Source organism: Simochromis diagramma, unplaced genomic scaffold, assembly GCF_900408965.1.
Source record: "Simochromis diagramma unplaced genomic scaffold, fSimDia1.1 OVJJ01000816.1, whole genome shotgun sequence".
In the NCBI taxonomy this organism is placed as follows: domain Eukaryota; kingdom Metazoa; phylum Chordata; class Actinopteri; order Cichliformes; family Cichlidae; genus Simochromis; species Simochromis diagramma.
In genome coordinates, this window is record NW_024386908.1 from 16,276,105 (window position 1) to 16,286,921 (window position 10,817).

Sequence of the window (10,817 nt, forward strand, 5' to 3'; positions counted from 1 at the left end):
TCTGCTGTGCTTCTGGGCTTCATTTCCCAGACAATATCAAAGAATGTGCCATCGCGTTCATTGGAATTCCTGTTCCTGATGTTTGAGTTTGTCTTTTCACTGTAATCACCCTCATGTTTTTCAGTATATTCCAGAGAAACTGAATGAAAAATCACAGCTTCATGTGTGGTTTTCCACGTAAAGGGCTCTGTAGAAACACATTATTTCAGTATGAATCTCAACATGTTACAGAGAACTTTGATAAAGAGCATGTATTCATAGTGAAAATTACACCACCCTGTTACTTTTAATGCCCTGATCGAAGTTGTGCGAACTTGAACCCACAAAACCAGCTTCCTCTTCCTCAGTGACAGGCATTTCCTACCATCAGAGACCATATAGTGTGTGTTTCTATAGTTTGCCATTTCCAAAGTTGGCGGAGTGTGAAGACATATAATTGCTTCATGAAACCTAACTAGGTGATATGAATAATCTGTCAGTGGAGGAGGCGACCGAGCCTCCATGCCAATCACTGAGGTGTCCCGGAGTAGCGGAGCGTGGCCAAAACCATACCTGTCCATCCGGAAAAAAAATATCTGTCCTTCAGCTTCCTCCTTTCCCCCCAAACCCGTTGTTATCAGACCAAAGGGCTGAGTGAGTGTGAATTCATTGGAGACCCTCTATATGCCACCATGATCAACTCCATATCAGATAGAGGACTAGCCACTGATTGGTGTGTGTTTGTGTGTGTGTTTTCATCACTCTGATACAGAATACAAAATTTTTCACATGACAGCAAAAGGAGAGACAAAACGAGAAGAGGAAGCTGAAAGGAAACAGTTTTGATAAATGCACTGATAAAACACACACTCTCTAAGTGGTGTAACTTGTGGGCAGTTGCTGGGAGAAGAGTAGTGTGGATTTCGGACCAGAAGACCGAAATAAAATGAGAAGTAAAAAGCTATATTTAAATATTATCTGCTAAATAATTAATGCAATCTATTGCAGGCTGGTGGTGGTGCTTTTCTACAATAAATACGTCATTTTGTGTGATGTTTATCTGATTAGTACAACAGTGCGTATACGTGGGAAATCTACAGCAGTCAACACACAATTGCTTTTGATGGCTGTTCAGTTCCTCTAGTAAAGTCGTGAAAAACAAATTTCAAGCTTGTAGAACCACCTCAGCAGGAATAACGTGAAGCAATCATTTCTGAATGACTTTATCACTCTTTCACACCGTTGCAGATTAAGTTTTGTTTAACTCTTCTTTACAAATTAATTCATGCACACCTCTCTTAAGGTCCTGTTGTGTGACCCAGCCTCGCATCTGACTGAAAGTGTGGAATACAGAGGAATTCATGGTCTACTCAGTGACTGCACAGTGTCCAGGTCCTGTGGCTGCAAAACAAGCCAAAATCATTACCCCTCCACCACCGTGCTTGACAGCTGATATGGGGCGCTTGTGCTAATAAGCTGTGCCTGGTTTTGACCAAACATGGCACTATGAGTTGCAGAGAAACACCTCCACTTTGGTCTCGTCTGTCCTAATGACATTGTTCCAGGAGTCTTGTGGTTTGTTCAGATGCTATTCTGCATTAAAGACACACTTTGCTGACCTTCAGACATATATGTAAATATAGCAATTGTGAAATTGCTCACTATTTAGCCAACCTCATTGTGAAACTGAATGCCATATTGTTTTTCAGAGGTGAACATGACTGAAAACCAAGAACATTGTTCAGTCATATGGTAGTAAGTTATTAGTTACAAGGTAGACCTGTTGTAAAGCATAGTCTGCTGTATTGTAAGTTTTTCTTAGCAGGACTTAAAACTAGAGATTGAGAGCATAAATTCAGTAGGAATGTATTTGTAGAAGTCACAGATCAACATAGCTGAATACAGGTTTAGACACTTGCATGCTGGCTTCAGCTTTCGTAACTGTGGAAGCTGCGTCTGTCAGTCTCTGTGTTAACCAAACTAATTAGCCAGCTCCTGTATTAGCTTAGTGCCAAACCCTAACTCCAATCTCAGGCAAACCAATTTTTTCTTTTTTTCTTTTTTTTTTTAAGTTAAACCGCTCTCCCAAGTCTTTGCACTCAGGAACAAAGAAAACATTGTACCACCTATGATCCCTGTGGAGTGTTATATCAGTTTTCCCTGAGTATGCTATCTGCTAGGGGCTATCAGCTAATGTTAAAGCTAGCTAGTGGTCTAAAACCAGCCATTTTTTCTCAGTTGAACATATGAAATAGAATATCCAGCATAAAAAAGGTAATTTTTAGATGTCAGTCAAATCTGTAAGGTGTTTATTAGGGGTGCAACGATACACAAAATTCACGGTTCGGTTCGATACTTTGGTGTCACGGTTCGATATTTTTTCGATACAAAAAAAAATGTTCATGCCTTTTTAATTTGTCATTTATTAAATTTTCACGGCACATTCCGCACCACATTCATGCACCACATGCGTTCATCATTTGTTTGAAGCCAGCTCACCTCCTGCAACTACTTTTCCGAGAATATGTGCTTCTTTTGTGGTTCGGACTCCTTCTGACATTTCTTTGGAGGTGGAGGAACATCACAGTAATTGCTTAAAGGAGCTTCTTCGACATCTTTAAGAGTTCTAAACAAATGTCTGTCCTCCTGAAAATCTTATGTATGCAAACACGCGTTGCAACTTCTTATCTTGTGCGCATTTTTTATTTTGACAGCGAATGCGCACCTGCGGACCACTTATGTGCAGCCCTGGTTATTTAGCTCGTCATATTGCAGCCACAGAAATTCTTTTGTCCATGAAACCATAAAGCTGCACTTTCTTTTTGCCTTATAGTCTGATTTGTCATAACTTTTCCGTTTTGTGGTAAGCTTTTCTTTGGCTGTCACTTCTTCACCCTGACCTGTCTTATTTGGCTCAGCAGAACTAAAATATATATCCTGCTGCTTTTACACACGCACTCACATAACGCTCAGTGATTCTCTGCGCGATCAACCTCTCACATGTTTAAGCTGCCGGAGATTTCACTTGTCATGTTTGCATAGTAAGCTAACGATTGATAAGACGATGTCAGAGGAATTGGTGCGCAAATGATCGTCACTCACCAATCAGTGCTGTCGCTCTCTATACACAGTTTGCGCGATTGCAAAGTGAAAGCAAAAAACAAGCGCAAATTCAAACGCGATTTCAATATGTCACATATTGACAGTGGCTCACCGATGCCAATGACATAATTACCCAGCTACATTTCCGAAAGAATGCAAAAGCATTGACATATATTTTTCCTTCCTACGATAGGCCGACGGGCAGGGGAGAGATCGATTTTGGTAGCCCGACTGGAAAAATTTTGCGAGCCTTGTATCTGATTGAGGAATCACTCATCTTTGGAAAAGAGAGTTTATTACAGAGAAATGTCCCTTTCCAAAATAAAAGCTATACTATACGCTTCTTCTGGGCTATATTCTCAGCAGCATATTAAACATATCAGGTCCCCATAAGGAGAATCATGTGCTAACGGCTGTCTAAACGACTCGGGTAAAGTTAGTAGAGTGCTTGGCTTCCACTTGTCTTTGCACTAGGATGATGTCGGAGTAAATGTGCAGTCATATTCGTTGTGTTCCCACTAGTGCTGTCAGCGTAAATCTCGTTGAAATGACGTTAACGCCACAACACGGCAAATCTCCGTTAACGAGCTACCGCGGATCGCCCTGAGCGTGGGGCTGGACGGCCAACACGTTAACGAGCTAACTGCGCTAACACACTAGCTCCCACCCATGTAATTGAGCATTGCGTGGCACATCCAAAATACTGTTTTACTTTAGTCCATGACGCTTACCTTCAGGGTCATACGTCACATGAAAACCAAAATAGTTCCAAACGCCAGATCTGAATGAGGGTGGGGGAGGTTCAATTTGCCATGTTGCAAGGAGAGCTTAACTTCTGTCTCGCTAGCTTGCCCTGCGCTCAGTGAATCTGCACTCGACTACTCCGCCTAGGCTGCACTGTCGAGTGCAGCTTGCCCTGCGCTCAGTGAATCTGCACTCGACTGCTCCGCCTAGGCTGCACTGTCGAGTGCAGATCCACTGAGCGCTCAACACAGACAGCATCGTCAGAAGGAAAGTTGATAAAATAAATTAAAAATTTTGTATTGTTCGATACATATGCGTACCGAACCGAAAGCACTGTATCGAACGGTTCAATATCGATACGAATATCGTTGCACCCCTAGTGTTTATGGCTTATTCCAGCATATTTGTTTATCTTGGGAGAGATTGAGATCTCTAGGGTCCAGTAATGTTGAAAACAAAGTATTTAGCTATTATTTTTCCAACTAGCTGTGTTTGTTTTACTCTGAGTTTCTCGGTATCACACTGATTATCTAAACAGCAACATGTTAAGACACCTATGTCTTGATAGGAGATGCTGATATTTTTTTTTGACTTTCAGTTGAATCTGGGCATTAAAAATTTAAATTGTGGCCATATCAAGGTGTGAAAGTTTCTTAAATATAATACTATGCAGAGGTTTTGAGACACCCTTCATTTATCACATTTTGCTTCCAAGGAGCAAAAGTTCTTGTCACTTTTTACAGAGAGTTCTAGAGTAATTGTTCTCCAAACCTTTCCTTAGACATTGCCTGCTTTTTCACTCATTTTTCAGTCAAAGTCTTTAGACGCTTTGTCACTAGCAGACTGTCACAAAAGCATGCAATTTGTTCTCATTTCTTTAAAGCTAGTTGTAGCTTTACCCGAAGCTACAACTTTTGTAGCTTCGGGTAAAGGTACAACTAGCTTTACCTGAAGCCAGTTGTAGGCTGAGGTATGCCAAATTACACAAGAACTGGAGGAGGTCCGGAGAGAGGTATAATAGTGAGTGCCTACATCGCTTTAAAAACGCGGTGAAGCCTTAGTCATGGTTAGGGATTACATTTCAGCTTGTGGTTTGGACGATGTTATCAAAATTTATGCAAATGCAAAAAAACCCCAATACCATCAGATGATTTTGATGCACCATGCAATACCATATGGAAAGCATCTGACTTGCAACAGCTTAATTTTTTCAGCATGACAATGATCCCAAACACACTGCCAGTGCAGTAAAAGCATACCTGAATAGAAAAACACACAATGGAGCACTATCAGTCATGGATTGGCCTCCCCAGAGCCTGGACCTCAACATAATTGAAGGAATGTTGGATCATCTAAAGACAGCCAGCATCCAAAGAAGAGCTTTGAATGTCATTCAAGAAGTCCAGAGAACTATTTCTGAACACTACTTAAAAGATTACAAGAAAGCTTGTACAAGAGAGGCCGTGTGGCTCAAGACTTTTCCACATTACTGAGTAGTTTGAACTCAAAATAACAAATATTATGCAGAAATAAATGATCAAAACACAATATTGCTCTGTGCATTAGCAAACAGATATTTTAATATAAGATATGTTGTATAATATGTATAATATGTTGTGCAATATTGAAGCTTTATACACCACATTTTGTGGTGGACCTTCGGCAGCAGCAAACCTCCATGTCTTTCCCCCTCCGCCCACCACATAAACACAAGTCACTCTGTCCGTCTCCATGATATTATCAGGTCTATTTCATTTACTATGCCGAACTGGCCACCATGTTTCATTACACACACACAGACACACACGTTTGCTCACATATTCTCACATCCACATGCAGAATTACATGCATAAAATCACAAATACAGGAGTAAATTTGCTTTTCTGTCCACAGTGAATAAGTGTGCCATTTGCTCCACAGCTTGTGCACACTTATCTGTTGAAATAAATGTATGCCTCCTGTGTGTACACATGTATTGAGATGTGTATGTGATTCTGCCCGTGTGTGTGAGTGTAGATCCAGTATATAGCGTGTTTGTTTTATCAGAGATCTTTAAGCTGGGTCATGTGTTGTTGCTTCACATTTCATCATCCTGCTCTCTTATCTGCTGTTTTCATACACAACTGCTGTAATACTGTTATAACACACACGCACACAATATACCAGACTCCCACCATATAGCGGTAAGCTGGTATAGTTTGTAGGTGGGAGAATGAAGGAGTAACGAAGAAAACGGAGGCAAAGGCAAAGGGAGGGAAGCTTGGAGGGAGGGATAAGAAGGAGGAGAGAGGCAGCTTCTCTCTAACGTCGTTGTTGTTGTTGTTTTCGTTGTTGTTGATGCTGGCGACTGATGTGGAGAGAGACAGAGGCTGGAACCCGTCAACGATGTGAGGAATGAAGTCCTCGCGATCATTTCTGCAGATTAGTTTGTGCTTGGACACATACATATTTCATCCTGCACGCTCCACATAGTGTTGTTTTGTCTGTGGTGTCGTATAAATATGAAGGTTTAAATGGCTTTGTGTCTCAGCGCTCACTCGAAGGGTTACTGCTGGGTCACAACGGCTGATGTTTATCCGGATACATGAAGTTTGATGGTGATAGTTAGATATTTTTGAGCGATTTCTGTCTTTGAGGCTGAAATCTAGCAATTATGAGGTAATTACAAAATTATGAAATTATTCTTAAACTGCAACAATGATGGATGAACATCCACAACTGCTTTAGTGATGCTGTGTCATGTATGGCTGGATTACTAGCTGAACAAAGCAGATCAATTATGTCTATTTAATTTAATCTACTGCAAATAAGTTTGTTAATAACCAGCACTACAGCGCGGGGCTTTTAGCATAGCATCAACTTACCCTTGCCTAATTTTAAGGCTCTCCTACAGGCCAACCATATATATATATATATTCAGCACTTTTAATATTTCAGTTGATAGCATTATAGCTTATATGTCTACGTTTGTTCGTATTTGCTTGGATGAAAACATTATCCAGTTCTTGCACTTTGATTTGAATGATTGTAACTGCCGCCACAGTTTGATTAAACTGACTTTACAAGGAGTGACACAGGTTTACTGCTTCTTTTAATGGTAAATGTAGCTTCTTAGTTAGCTTGTCTAATTAAAAATAATTTAGCATTGATTCTGATCATTTCCATGTCCACAAACTAACAGCTATCAACACTTTCCCGTACTTTCAGTACTATTTGCAGGTGTATTTTTACGGGTGGAAAAGTATGTAGGTGTTATCCTGAGGTGAGTGTTGTTTCTGGCATAAGGAGAATTTCTGTATGGTGTCTTTTATTTTGAAAATCGATCGTGTTTTCAATGGCAACGCAATGTCTGTGGTGCTTCGTGATGCTCTGGTAAAAGTAGACCTAATGCTGGTTTTAGTAATGCGTAGCCAAGAGCCGCTGAATTTTGCAGAATTGCAAGCGTGTGCATCATCAACTGTGACATCACAGAAACCTAATAAGTATTAAGCAAATGTAATATTTCATATCTATAACATACAAAAACCACAGTGTGGGATTGGCATCAAAATGGCTTGTGATGCTCTTTAATCTGAGCGCTTGTTGTGTTAATACAGAGGAAGACAATTCTACACCTCCTTGGGATTTCTAGTGAGACTTGCCCCACAGGAAATATCCTTTTCTTAAACTTCCTGTCTGAGCATCTCAGACCCCACGAGCAGTTTCTCCGTCCGTTACTGTCCAGCTGCCCCAGCTTGACTCATGGGAGCCTTTCCCGTTTGCAACGTGCAGCTCAGAAGCTGATTGGGTGATGACCCTAATTGTCGTCGTTGGAGGGGAGGGGAAGCAGAATGCGGGGGCGCATAATGGCTTCCGATTTTGGGGAGGAAACGAGATGTAAATGAGGCAATTATGTGTCTTAACGAGGGCAAACAGCGTTGACATTCTAGCCCTGGAAACTAGCATATTTATAGCCCATAATAACCTTAAGTGGGACTGGCTGGAAGGCTGTCAAGGGAATTAGAGCCGTCTGAACAGCGCTGCTTTTGTTTTTATTAGGCTTGTGTGTTTGAAACAGCAAGGTTTGACTTGGACTCCTCCATCAAACTGGAAAGAATGATATTGACAGGCGTAGCTCTAAGTTTGATAGTTTTGATAGAGAAAGAGCAGGATGAAACTTTACCTCCCCTGTGGAGAAAGCTGGAGAGGTCTTCCATCCCAGGGGGCCTTTTATGCAAAGCATATATGATCAGGCAAAAATATTTTCCCTCCAAAATTGTAATATTTGTCTAACTAGTTAGTGCATAAAAAGTGTTTAAGAATCAGATGCGAGTCAATGAAAACAAAGAGTGGTCCATAACCAGATTGAGTTTCAGTGATTTTTGGCTCCTTCAACACATCTCCCCCCTGCCTCCTCGCTCAGATTGAACTTGGCCAGTTATGGTTCCTTTGTTTTTAAAACACGACACACAAAGGTTTCGATTTAAAAATGAATGAAGTGGAGTGGAACCTGGTTGGGAGAGGCCAGCAGGCCTGTGGGTAAATGTTTTGGCATTGGGATTGTGCCGAGCACAGCAAAATGTATTTCTGACGGAGTAAGCACAGGGGCTTTGGAGTTCACCCCATTTTCATATTCTCTCGTACATCCATCTCCCCCCTTCTGCAGATTAAAATGAGAATTTAGACAGCATTTCTGCACTGGCATTACACTGAAGGATTATCATGTGCCACTGAAGGCTTGTTCCAATGTAGAAACGTGGAGAATTTACTTCAGCGTGCTGGTTGTTTAATTGTAGATGATCAAAGATTTTTGTTTGTGTCTGAGAGCGGTATTTACAGGAAGTCTCTCTTTCGGGGGAATTTATTTGTGACTGAATAAACTTTGCCTGTGCTCAGTGACTAACTGGCATTTAACATGGCAGTCAGGCTGAGTCACACTCTTTCAAATATTTCACTGCCCTGCTGACGAGGACAAAACGGCGTCACCCGCCTCACCTGTAAACCTGACTGCCACGGTACACACATTTAGCAACCCCCACCCTCTCCTCCCATTGGTCTCTCTTTCCAATTGCACTCAGCCGTTACGTTCTCAAGGGAAGGGCAGACTCCTGGCGCCGCACTGTTTGGGCTCTCGCTGTATCTCGATACACACATGAGAACAGACACACACACATCCGCAGGTACACAGGTATTCACGCAGCAAATTAAGTGGATTGTTGCGTTGCCTCCAACGTAGATGGGTTAAAAAGTCACTCTGGGCTTTTGTTCTTGCACCACATGAGGGTTCATGCCATTCAGAGTTTTCTCTTTGTACAGAGCTGGAGGTTTCGAAAAGTTCACCCATGTAGTTGAACTGATACTGGAGTTACATTGTAACTCTGTTACAGCGCTATTATATAATTATTAACTTTCTATACCTAAGTTAATGTTTGCCGACATGTAACACTAGAAATGTGAGCAACACCTTTTAGTATTTCTCAGTCTAACATTTCTTATGTTATTGTGTAATTTCTGTAAGTTCTATAATATAATCGTAACACTGCTTTTTAAATCTAAGTATCTAAATGAGAGGAAAGGTCTTTTTAACGATTTAATCATAAACTAATGGTAGAAAGGAGCTTTAAATATGTTCTTAAGAAAAGCTTTGATATTTTTGCAATTAATTTTAAATTCTTTATTTAATCATTTTCAATTGAATTTTTCTATTTTTTTTAAAATTCCTTTTTTATTATTTTATGGTTACTTACAGTTAATTTGCATTCTTTTATTTTCTGCATTTTTACTAAGTATCTGAGACATTTTTTTTAATCCAATCACTTGAGCCTTTAAAGTTTTGCTATCAAATTAAAAATAAAATAAATGTTGCAGTGTAACAAGAGAAGAATTTTCCTAAATCAGTGTTTGCTCTATTCTGTTGCAGCAGCGACACCTTATTTTTTTCTTTTTAGATGAAAAAATATTTACACAGAATGCTTTAATAACCATATAAAGTCTATGTGATCATCAATCCACACATGTATTGTCCAAAGGTCTGGTTATGTTACGGCTTAAACAAAAGTATTTTTTAATTAGTTGCTGTGCACTCACAGTGCTGTTGGCAAATAAAAAGTGAAATTAAAATGATCGGTTTGACTGAGAGCCAGCACTGTTACCAATACTATGTTGCTGTTGTTACGTTTGATCATCCATTACAGAAATAACTGAATTACCTGCATCACTTTTCGTTTGAACATTCAGCTAATGAAAAATTGATCAGCCGCTGACACAGGTAAATTTAATCTTACTTGTCAGTCAACAAGGCCAGTATTGACTATCAACAACACTGCTATCAATCATTTTATCATTGGCAAATACACAATACATTGTGTAATGCATCTTTAGTAATCCTTTAAGACTTTGTCTCTGCTTTTGCTTATAATCAGGTGTTTTGTGTTATTAAGTCCAAGATCTTTTGTTTTTAACTATTCAGTGAAATGACATATAAAAACATTGTTGAAGCACCTTTCCTCACATCACATGCAAAAATAGAAAAGCACTTATTTTTAACTGAGCCATAAGATGTGCTTCAGGGGCTCTGTGGGTTCATGCAGTCCAAATCATCAAACCCACATAAAAATACAAAAATAAGTTTAATATTCTGCCCAGCTAGTCTGCCTGTGAGCTTTATTTTCATTGCGAGCATAAGATCAAATCAGTGTTTATGAATTGGACACTTGTCTGCTCCTCTGTGTGTAAGTGGTTTAGCAGAGGGAACGAGAGAGAGAAAATAGAAAAGTGGTTTGAAAGGAGAAAATATTCACGACACTCGGAGTGACCTTCATGTGAATCACAGCCTTCCTGGTCCGAGAGTGTTTTTGTGGTTTGTAAAGCTTATTTGACTTTGGACAATAAGTTTAAAGTATGATGTTTGGTTGAGGTAACGCAGGATTATTTTTCCAGCCTAATTTGAAGCAGTAGGCTCTCTCTTCCTCAATTTTCTCCCTGTCTCACTTTCTCTCCTCTTCTTATGGTAA